This window comes from Hyperolius riggenbachi, chromosome 3 (assembly GCF_040937935.1).
Source record: "Hyperolius riggenbachi isolate aHypRig1 chromosome 3, aHypRig1.pri, whole genome shotgun sequence".
In the NCBI taxonomy this organism is placed as follows: Eukaryota; Metazoa; Chordata; class Amphibia; order Anura; family Hyperoliidae; genus Hyperolius; species Hyperolius riggenbachi.
In genome coordinates this window covers 53,037,592-53,048,615 of record NC_090648.1, presented here as the reverse complement: position 1 = coordinate 53,048,615, position 11,024 = coordinate 53,037,592, and positions in this window count along the sequence as shown.

The window sequence follows — 11,024 nt, the reverse complement described above, 5'->3', positions numbered from 1 at the left end:
CACCAGTGCAGTCCCCTCCTGTTGTTGATCTAAGAATGCCTCTCCCTGAAAAGTTTTCAGGGCACAAATCTGACTTTCAGAATTTCAGAAATCGTTGCCTCTCTTGCTTTGAGATGAGACCTATTTCATCAGGAACAGAAAGTCAGAGGGTGGCCCTTATTAAAACCTTATTATCAGGGGATTCCCAGACATGGGCATACAGTCTTCCCAGTGGTCATGAGGCACTATCTTCAGTCCAGGAATTTTATATTACTATGGATATAATATACGATGATCCTGATATCGCAGTCACTGCTGAAAGGAAGTTAAAATACCTCAGACAGGGACGTAATACAGTGGAAACTTATGCTGCAGAATTTAGAAGGTGGGCTGTGTCGACTAGATGGGGACAGTTCGCTTTATTAGATTGTTTTTTAACGGGATTGTCTGACCCGGTCTCTGATGTGATGTTAGCTCATCCTGAGCCTAAAACTGTTGATGAAGCGATTGCATTGGAGGTAAAGATTGATCGCCGCATTCGCTATCAGAGGCAGACTCGTGGGAGATACCCTGTGAGATCTGTTCCTAAAGTTTATCTGTCACTTTCTCCTCCTCCAGATGAACCGATGCAAATCGGGCATTCAAAATAATCAGAGGTAGAGAAAAAGCGCAGACAGTCAGAGAGACTCTGTTTATACTGTGCAGAAAAGGGACATGTCATACAGAATTGCCCTAAGAAGTCGGGAAATGCTGCCGCCTAGGTGTAGTTAGAGGTACTACCCTAGGTGAGCTAGCATTACCTCTAACAGATAATCGTTTGCTTCTTCCCTGTTCTATCAACTGGGAAGGTCAAGGTTTGTCCACTCAAGCCTTTGTGGATTCAGGCTCTGCAGCCAATTTTATCGATTATGATTTTGTTAAGAAATTAGGGATTCCCCTAATCCCATTAGACAGACAAATTTTGAAATCAGCAGTGGATGATTCCCCTCTGCAGTGTAAATAGCCTCTTTCTCAGACCCCCGAACTGTTGTGTCATGTAGAGGTATTACATAAAGAAAAGTTACAGTTTTTTGTGCTTCAAATGGCAACCTCCACTGTGATCCTTGGGATGCCGTGGTTGCAAAAGCATTCTCCTCAGATTGACTGGAGTTCCGGCCAGTTGTTAAACTGGTCATCCTTTTGTCATCATCATTGTATGGAGAAAATTGCTATTTGCGCCACCAAGGTTCAGGTGGAGGGGGTGCCTAGGCAGTATGCAGAGTTTGCGGATGTGTTCTGTCCCAAGTCTGCAGACAAACTTCCCCCACACCAAAATTTTGACTGTCCTATTGAGCTACGGTCAGGTTGTATGCCCCCTAGGGGTCACTTGTATAACCTTTCTGGTCCTGAAAAACTTGCTATGCAGGATTATACTAAGGAAAATCTAGCCAAAGGGTTTATCCGTCCTTACAGGTCTCCGGCCGGAGCAGGTTTCTTTTTTGTTCAGAAAAAAGATGGTGGCCTTCGGCCATGTATTGATTATCGGGGATTGAACAAGATTACCGTAAAGAATTGTTACCCACTCCCTCTGATTGATGATTTATTCTCCCAGGTGACAAATGCTAGTATCTTCTCTAAACTCTATTTGAGAGGGGCATACAACCTGGTACGCATAAGGGAGGGTGACGAATGGAAGACGGCGTTTAACATGCCCGACGGGCACTACGAATACCTTGTCATGCCCTTCAGGTTGTGTAACGCTCCTGCCGTTTTCCAGGAGTTTATCAATGAGGTGTTCAGAGAAGTCCTGGGGAAGTTCGTTTCAGTATATTTGGATGATATACTGATCTTCTCACCTAACCTGACAAAACACAGGGAACATGTAAAGTTTGTTTTGAAAAAAGGCAGTATTCCCTGTATGCTAAGTTAGAGAAATGTCTTTTTGAGGTGTCTGAAGTTCCAACTACTATAGAAGATTTATTAAAGGATTCTCTACTGTAGTAGCACCTCTCACCAAGCTCACCAAGAAAGGGGCGGATACTTATAACTGGTCAGCAGAAGCACACTCCGCTTTTTCATCATTAACCCATTCAGGTTCCGTGGTTTTCACGAGAGAAATGTTCACCTCCCATTCATTAGCCTATAACTTTATCACTACTTATCACAATGAACTGATCTATATCTTGTTTTTTCCGCCACCAATTAGGCTTTCTTTGGGGGGTACATTTTGCTAAGAGCCACTTTACTGTAAACGCATTTTAACAGGAAAAATAAGAAAAAAATGGAAAAATTCATTATTTCTCAGTTTTCAGCCATTATAGTTTTAAAATAATACATGCCTCCATAATTTAAACTCACGTATTGTATATGCCCATATGTCCCGGTTATTACACCATTAAAATTATGTCCCTATCACAATGTATGGCGACAATATTTTATTTGGAAATAAAGGTGCATTTTTTTCCATTTTGCATCCATCACTATTAACAAGTTTAAAATAAAAAAAATATAGAAATATTTCATCTTTACATTGATATTTAAAAAGTTTAGACCCTTAGGTAAATATTTACATTTTTTTTTTTTTTTTAATTGTAATGGTTTTTTTTATTTATAGTAACATTTTATTTGGGTAGTTTTGGGAGGGTGGGGGGTAAACAATAGATTTATAATGTAAATGTGTGTTGATTTTAATTCATTTTTATTTTCAGGTGTAGTATTACTTTTTGTTTACATGAGTTTGTTTACATGACGTCACTCTAAGCGTAACACACGCTTAGAGTGGCGCATCAGGAAGTGAATGGCCAGAAAAGGCGCAGCTTCCGAGAGAAGCTGTCGCTTTTTCAGCGGGGGAGAGGAATCAGTGATCGGACTTCATAGTCCGATACATTGATTCCCTGACTACCGAATCCGCGGCCGGGAGTGCGCGTGCACGCGCGCGATCGGCCGCGGGGGCGCGCGGTAGCGCACATGGTTTCTGGACGTAGTTTCTACGTCCAGAAACCAAAACACGTTAAAGCAGCTGTTTTGTTCCGCTCCTATCTTGCGGCATGTGGATGTCACGCTTCCCTTTATTGTGGAGGTGGATGCATCAGAGGTTGGAGTCGGGGCCGTACTGTCGCAACACTCTGGTTATCAAGGCAGGTTGCATCCCTGTGCATTTTTCTCACGTAAATTTTCCCCCGCTGAAAAAAATTACGATGTCGGGAACAGAGAGCTTCTGGCCATTAAACTCGCATTTGAGGAATGGCGCCATTGGCTCGAGGGGGCAGAACATGTGATCACGGTCTATACGGATCATAACGATTTGGAATACATCGAAGGGGCTAAAAGACTTACTCCCCGACAGGCTCGCTGGTCCCTATTTTTCTCGAGATTCAGATTTGTCATTACCTACAAGCCAGGTAGTAAAAATGTTAAAGCAGATGCTCTGTCCAGATGTTTTGAGCCTGAGACAGTGCAGTCACCAACCCCTGAGAGCATTCTTCCAGAGAAGGTGGTCTTAGCGGCCACCGAGACTTGGGAAGATTGGTCCACCACTCTAGGCCCCTATCAACAAGATGTTCCCGAGGGGAAACCTGAGAAGGTTCTATTTGTGCCACTTCCCTTTCGTCTACAGATCTTACAGTTATTTTATGCACACAAGAATGCAGGGCACCCCGGGGCTGCTCGGACACAGGATTTGCTTTCCAGATGTGTCTGGTGGCCATCTTTAGCTCTTGATTGTAAAGAGTTTGTGAAGGATTGCTCCATCTGTGCCAGGAACAAGCCGTCCCGCCAGACTCCTGTGGGCACTCTGCAATCATTGCCAGTGCCTAAGGAGCCATGGACCCATTTGTCCATGGACTTTGTGGGTGAACTCCCCAGGTCCGAGGGAAAGACGGTCATATGGGTGGTAGTCGACATGTTCAGTAAGATGGCTCATTTCATTCCTCTGGACAGATTCCCCTCTGCCCAAGAATTGGCGGATCTCTTCATTCGGCACATTTTCCGGTTGCATGGCATCCCGGAGAATGTGGTGTCAGATAGGGGAGTTCAGTTCGTGTCCAGATTCTGGAGAGCCTTTTGTCATCATCTGGGGATGGACCTGTCATTTTCCTCCGGCTACCACCCACAGACCAATGGACAAACTGAAAGGGTTAACCAGTCCTTAGAGCAGTTCCTTTGATGCTATGTGGCTGATGCGCAATTGGAATGGGCAAAATTCTTGCCATTCGCAGAATTCGCGCATAACAACTTGAAAAGTTCTTCTTCTGGCTTTTCTCCCTTTCAAGTGGTAACGGGGAGATCTCCAAAATTTTCCCCGTTGTCAGTGGTTTCTTCTCCTTTTCCTGCTCTAGAGGATTGGCAGGGAGCATTAAAGGAGATGTGGATTATGGTTAAAAGGAATTTGGAAAAAGCCTTTCAGACTCAGAAAAAGCAGGCAGATAAAAAGCGGTCAGTGGAATGGGAATTCGTGCCAGGAGACATGGTGTGGGTCTCAACCCGCCATCTGGCCCTGAAACAGCCTTCAGTAAAGCTGGGCCCCAGGTTTATAGGTCCATACCTTGTTTCAAAAAAAAATTAATGATGTCTCTTATGTCATTTCTCTGCCACCCAGTATGAAAGGTGTAAAGACATTCCATGTGTCTCTATTGAAGCCGGCTGTGCATGTGGATTCCTCCCCCCCCCCCCCCCCCCCCCCGTGGTGATTGATGGTATACCTGAGTATGAGATTGAACAGATTTTGGATTCTTGTCGGGTGCGTAACTCGGTACAGTACCTGGTTCATTGGAAGGGGTACGGGCCTGAGGAGAGGTCTTGGGTGCCGAGTTGTCGTATGCATGCTGAGGAACTTAGGAAAAAGTTTCATAAATTACATCCTGAGAAGCCGTGTAAAACGTGTCTGGTGTCCACACCTCAAGGGGGGATACTGTAACGAGTGGCAGGAAAGCGGCGATCGCGGAGAGCAGCATGACCGCCGCCTCCATCCCCGCCACTCAGCTGGGTCGCATGCCACGCACAGGGCTCTCATTGGTACACAGGCTCAGAGCTACACGTGCGCGCGCCCAGCGGCGGGACCTTGATGCTTCCCGAAGGCGTGTCAGCTGACCTGCGCGTCGGCTGACGTCACAGGGAGCGCTGCTCGCCGCTGTTTGATCTGGCTAGTTGGGCAGGGCTCGGGGAGTGTCTGGCAGCATAAAGTAGAAGAGCTGTCAGTTGCTCTTTGTCTGCTGTTGCGAATACTTCGTGTGTTAGCGCTCAGACCTTAGATAGATCCGGTGTGCTTTGATCCGGGAGGAAACCGGGGATTTCACACAGTGATAGGATTATTTGAAAGCCTTAAATATAATTGAAAATTGTATTATCTGTATATGACTCTTGCTCGTTCTGACTATTCTTACTCTCAGTGATTCTGTACTTCTGCCCATCTGATCTCGTTACCAACTCAGCCGGTTATAACCTTCCTGCCTTTGCCTTCTGACTTTGTACTGTATCTGCCAGCCTGTTGCCAACTCTGCTAGTCTGACCTCTCTACTCTCACCAGAGGGCCCTAGTCTCCAGTGAGGGGTTCTGGTACTGTTAGTGCCTCACCAGCTCCTCTGGTGTGGCATAGCTAAACCTATCAGTACTACTGTCACACCAAGCACTATACCTTACCTATCACTCATTTGCTATTGGTTGTCACATCAGCTGTTATATGCCAGCATTATAGGTGATTCTGCAGATCATCATATAATCAGGTATATATCTGCATTATAGGTGATACTGCAGATCACCAAATAATCAGAATTCTGTTACTTGCTGACACCAAAAAATCTGGCATAATCGTTTCTAAGCTGTAAGCAATCTTTTAAAGCAAAGTTGAAATGCTGGGTGTTAGACCACTTTAAGGACAGAATCCTTATTTTAACCTCCCTAGCGGTATGCCCGACACAGTGTCAGGCTAGCCGCCGCAGGGGATCACATCGCCCCGGGAGGATTATTTAAAATAAAATTTGTTACATTGTGTTAAACTAGCACTTGGCTAGCTAACTATGCTGCCCAAGTCGCTCTGGTCCCCTTTCGATCGCGCCCGATCACCTTCGGTATACATACCCCCCAGGGATCCTGCGATGGCGCAGCCTCCCAATCAGCACCCGGCTTCACTATGGGGAGGATCAGAACTGCGCATGACGTCATGATGTCAATGATGTCATGACGTCATGTCCGATCGTCGCAATGCTGATTGTGAAGCTGCGGCTCTCGCGGGATTGCGGACAGGTGAGTGTTGCCGGCAGCATTAGGGGGGGATAAAGATAGGAGATGAGCTTAGTGAATTGTGGTCATAGTCTAATGTCCTATCATATTTTTATTACTGTACGTATTTATAAAGCACTGACATCATGTTTCTTTTTTGGGGAAACACTGTTTTTTTATTGGGGGGGTGAAGAGGGGAGTGAGGGGGACCCAGTAAGTTTGCTTGGTATGGGGACCACAAATTTCTGGAGTTGGCCCTGCTGCAGCTGCTAAGGACATGCTCAGTTGACCACCCTGAAGCATTAGGGAGACTTGCACTAATGCCCCCATACTGTAGAGGTAACTGGCTGTGCTACAAGGAGCTTCAGATAGATTTAATAGATTAGTTATAGTGATGTAATGGGGCATGCCAGGTACCCCCACATAGCCCTTAGGGTGGCCACACACACACAATACAATAAAAAGATAAAACATTCCCATTTTATTGTTAAAAGTATTAATTGGGTAGAAAAAATGGTATCATTGTTTGCCCGAAAAAAGAAAACAACCTGCACAGGTAACTTGGAGGACATCCAGATGCTTTGCTCCATCCTGATGCCAGAGACAATAATATAACCATTGTGAACTATTTAGCCAGATATAATGAACAGTGTGCATTTCTCAGTTGGCAGCCAGTGTGTCATGTAACCGGCAATTGCCAGATGACTGTTGCTACCAACATACTTGCAAGGCTTTGAGGTTGGTCATTGTTGCTCGGACATTCCCAGTAATATGTGGTGGTCTCCCACACACCAAACGATAAAAGGCCAGCAGTGGCATTGTGTTTTTGGTGGATGAGTGGGTTGTGAGGTGAGTTTAAAGATCAGGAGTGCTCCTCAGCAGCTGGTTTTAATTGATTTTACACCACTTTATCCACCACTACAGTAGATCTACTACAGTGCATCTACGTCCTCTGTGACTTCATCTAAGCCTGGAGGATGTAGATATAGGTCTTGCAGCTAAAGCACAGTTGTGCATGATTTGGCCTGATCTTGTGCACTTTCTGCCGCAGCACTAATTAATGAAAAGGAAAATATGTTCCCTGAGGCAATAAGATTGATTTTTACCATTCAACATACTTTTTTTTTTTCTCAGTTCAGAGTGAAAAAAACCACTGTAGCATAATTTCAGAATCAAATATCCTCACCGTAAATTGTGAACACAATCTAAGTGTTGTGATAAATGGTAGAAGTAGCCAAACAAAATGTGTGTGTTTTTTCTCTACAGTAGTTATGCGAGTAAGGGATGCCCAAGCTGGTAATAACTCTATGCTACATCCAAACTAGTAATTAAATACGGCATATGTGGTATTGTTTTAACTGGGAGAAACCAAATAATATATTTTGAGATGTTTTATAATTGTGACACTTGTCATGGGAAAATTGGGAAGGGTGAAATATGATAAATTTGTGTTTTTTTGCATTTACTATGTATTTCTCCTTTAAAATGCCTAAACAAATAAAAAAAATTTGGGGGGGGGGAAATGTAGCCCATGGAAAGTCAAGATTATGCAGAAAAAACAGTATATGCATCATTTGGATGGCATAAGTAATAAAAAAGTTATTGCTATAATAATTACAACACAGCTGAAATGCCAAAATTGTCAGGAGTCTTAAAGGAAAACTGAGGTGAAAATAAACTAATGAAATAATCAATTGTATCTATCCTCCTTATCCTAAAAATGACTTTTTAAGATATTCTATGGTTTTATTTAATTTTAGGTTTTTACTGTTTTGTTGTTTTTGCTCAATGACACATTGAAGTATGCCAGAGCTAATATATCTTCCCTGCTCTCAGAAGCCATTTTCTGTTAGGAAAGTGTTTTACAGTTGTAATTTCTTATCATTTAGGGTCACATTGTACTCTGAGTCAGTCCTAACCCAGACAGGAACTGCCACTTACATGCCTGATGTTTAACTCTTTTAGGCATAGACAGAAGAAAAGGAACACAGCATGTCACATGTCACCTCGGGGACCAACAACCCAAGTAGTAAGTCTTGCTCCTTTACTGGGCTAAGAATATAAATTCTCCCATTAGCTGTTGCAGTACAGGCATTTTTATTGTTTTTTTATTTTTTTGAATGAGGCACTTAATTTATATAAACTGTGACACAAACAATATGTATACATTTAAAAAAAAAAAGATATGAGACAAAGGTAAGATTTTCCCTCTTTTCATTACTGTAGTAAAATAACACATGGATATTTAAAAGTGACACTGAATGGAAAATAAACTTATGACATAATGTGTTGTATGTGTAGTATGGATAATTAATGGAACACTAGCCAACCCGCATCGTAGCATACGCCGCATCTATCTATCTAATAGAGTACGTGCCTCAACCTTGAAGCAAGAAGAAGTAGGCTTTCCATGAGAAAATGTATGCGTGCTCAAACACCAAGTTTAACCCTAGCAAGTCTGGCTTTGCAAATCCGGCCTAATTGGCTATTCATGAGGCAATGCTCATTATTATTATTATTATTTATTATTTATATAGCGCCGACATATTACGCAGCGCTGTACAGTGTATATATATATATATATATCTTGTCACTAACTGTCCCTCAAAGGAGCTCACAATCTAATCCCTACCATTGCGATATGTCTATATTATGTAGTGTAAGTACTGTAGTCTAGGGCCAATTTTTTTTAGGGGGAGCCAATTAACTTATCCGTATGTTTTGGAATGTGGGAGGAAACCAGAGTGCCCGGAGGAAACCCACGCAGGCACGGAGAGAACATACAAACTCTTTGCAGATAGTGCCCTGGCTGGGATTCGAACCAGGGACCCAGCGCTGCAAGGCGAGAGAGCTAACCACAACGCCACCGTGCTGCCCATTTGCATTTGCTTCCCACCGTGCTGCCCATCTGCATTTACTTTCGCATGCCAAACTATGCAGGGTCAAAAAACCAATACTGCAAAGTGCTCTCTCGCTGCCTGGGAACCACAGCGGCACCCCGGAGTGGGAGGCTGGGTGGCGCAGCCGGCCCCCCCCCCCCCCAAGCGTGGCCAGAGCTGGGGAGAGCCGTCCGCACCCACCTCCTAATATTAAAAACAGCCACTTACCTTAATGTCCATTGGGTTCTGCTACATGCGCATTAATTTTCTCATGGAAAGCATTTTGTGCAGTTTGTATCCTTTGGAGGCAGGTGGTGGATGGCTTGCTCCGGTGGTGTGAACCCTGGAGTGAGTGCGCCTGTCCTCCGCCCCCCCTCTGGAGTGCTGTATGTGAGCCAGCCCTGAGCTCTAAAGCTCGGGGTGACCCATGCTTCTCTCCTTTCTCATGTGGTGCCCCCAAATTAATGCGCATGTAGCAGAACGCAATGGACGTTAAGGTAAGTGCCTGTTTTTAATATTGGGAGGTGGGTGCAGACGGCTCTCCCCGGCGCTGGCCACACTTGGGGGGGGGGGGGGGGTCGTCCACGCCACCCAGCCTCCCCCTCCGGGGTGCTGCTGTGGTTTCCAGGCAGTGAGAGAGCCTGGGACCCTGCGGTCCCCCCAGTTGTATAAAAAGGGGGCATTGGGAATCCTCCCCGTGGCGCTCCTGGAGGCCTGGAGCACACCAAAAACTGCTAGCAGATCCGCAAAATGCTAGCAGATTTTGAAACACTTTTTCTTATTTTTCTGTAGCATTTCACCTAGCATTTTGCGGTTTTGTGAAGCGTTTTTGGTGTAGTAGATTTCATATATTGTTACAGTAAAGCTGTTACTGAACAGCTTCTGTAACAAAAACGCCTGCAAAACCGCTCTGAACTGCCGTTTTTCAGAGCGGTTTGCGTTTTTCCTATACTTTACATTGGAGGCAGAAACGCCTCCGCAATCCAAAAAATGCCTCACCTCGGGAGTATGCGTTTTAGCAAAACGCCTCCCGCTCTGGTGTGCACCAGCCCATTGAAATACATTACCCAAGCGTATCCGCAGCCGCAAGTGGATCGCAAAACGCTGCCGAGAACCGCTCTGGTGTGCACTAAGCCGGATAGTGCTAATGTAGCATGTAGCAGGGTGACTGCTTTGTGGTATTGGTTTGTGCATGCATTTGCATGAGCATTGCCTCATGAATAGCCAATTAGGCCAGATTTGCAATGTCAGACTTGCTAGGGTAAGGCCTCTTTTCCATGGACTGTGAATAGGCAGTGAAATGGCTCTCAAACTCTCACAACTGCTCACTGCTGCCTGGTAACTGCTCACTGCTGCCTGGTAACTGCTTGCTGCTGCCTGGTAACTGCTTGCTGCTGCCTGGTAACTGCTTGCTGCTGCCTGGTAACTGCTTGCTGCTGCCTGGTAACTGCTTGCTGCTGCCTGGTAACTGCTTGCTGCTGCCTGGTAACTGCTCGTTGCTGCCTGGTAACTGCTTGTTGCTGCCTGGTAACTGCTTGTTGCTGCCTGGTAACTGCTTGTTGCTGCCTGGTAACTGCTTGTTGCTGCCTGGTATCTGCTCACTGCTGCCTGGTAACAGCTTGCTGCTGCCTGGTAACTGCTTGTTGCTGCCTGGTATCTGCTCACTGCTGCCTGGTAACTGCTTGCTGCTGCCTGGTAACTGCTTGTTGCTGCCTGGTATCTGCTCACTGCTGACTGATAACTGCTTGCTGCTGCCTGGTAACTGCTTGTTGCTGCCTGGTATCTGCTCACTGCTGCCTGGTAACTGCTTGCTGAGCACACAGCTCAACAGTCCGTGGAAAAGAGGCCTTAAACTTGGTGTTTGAGCACGCATACATTTTCTCATGCAAAGTACTTCTTCTTCTTGTTTGAAGGTTGAGGCACTAAAGGGGCATACAGACATGCGACTAAAGTCGTTGGTAACGAACGACT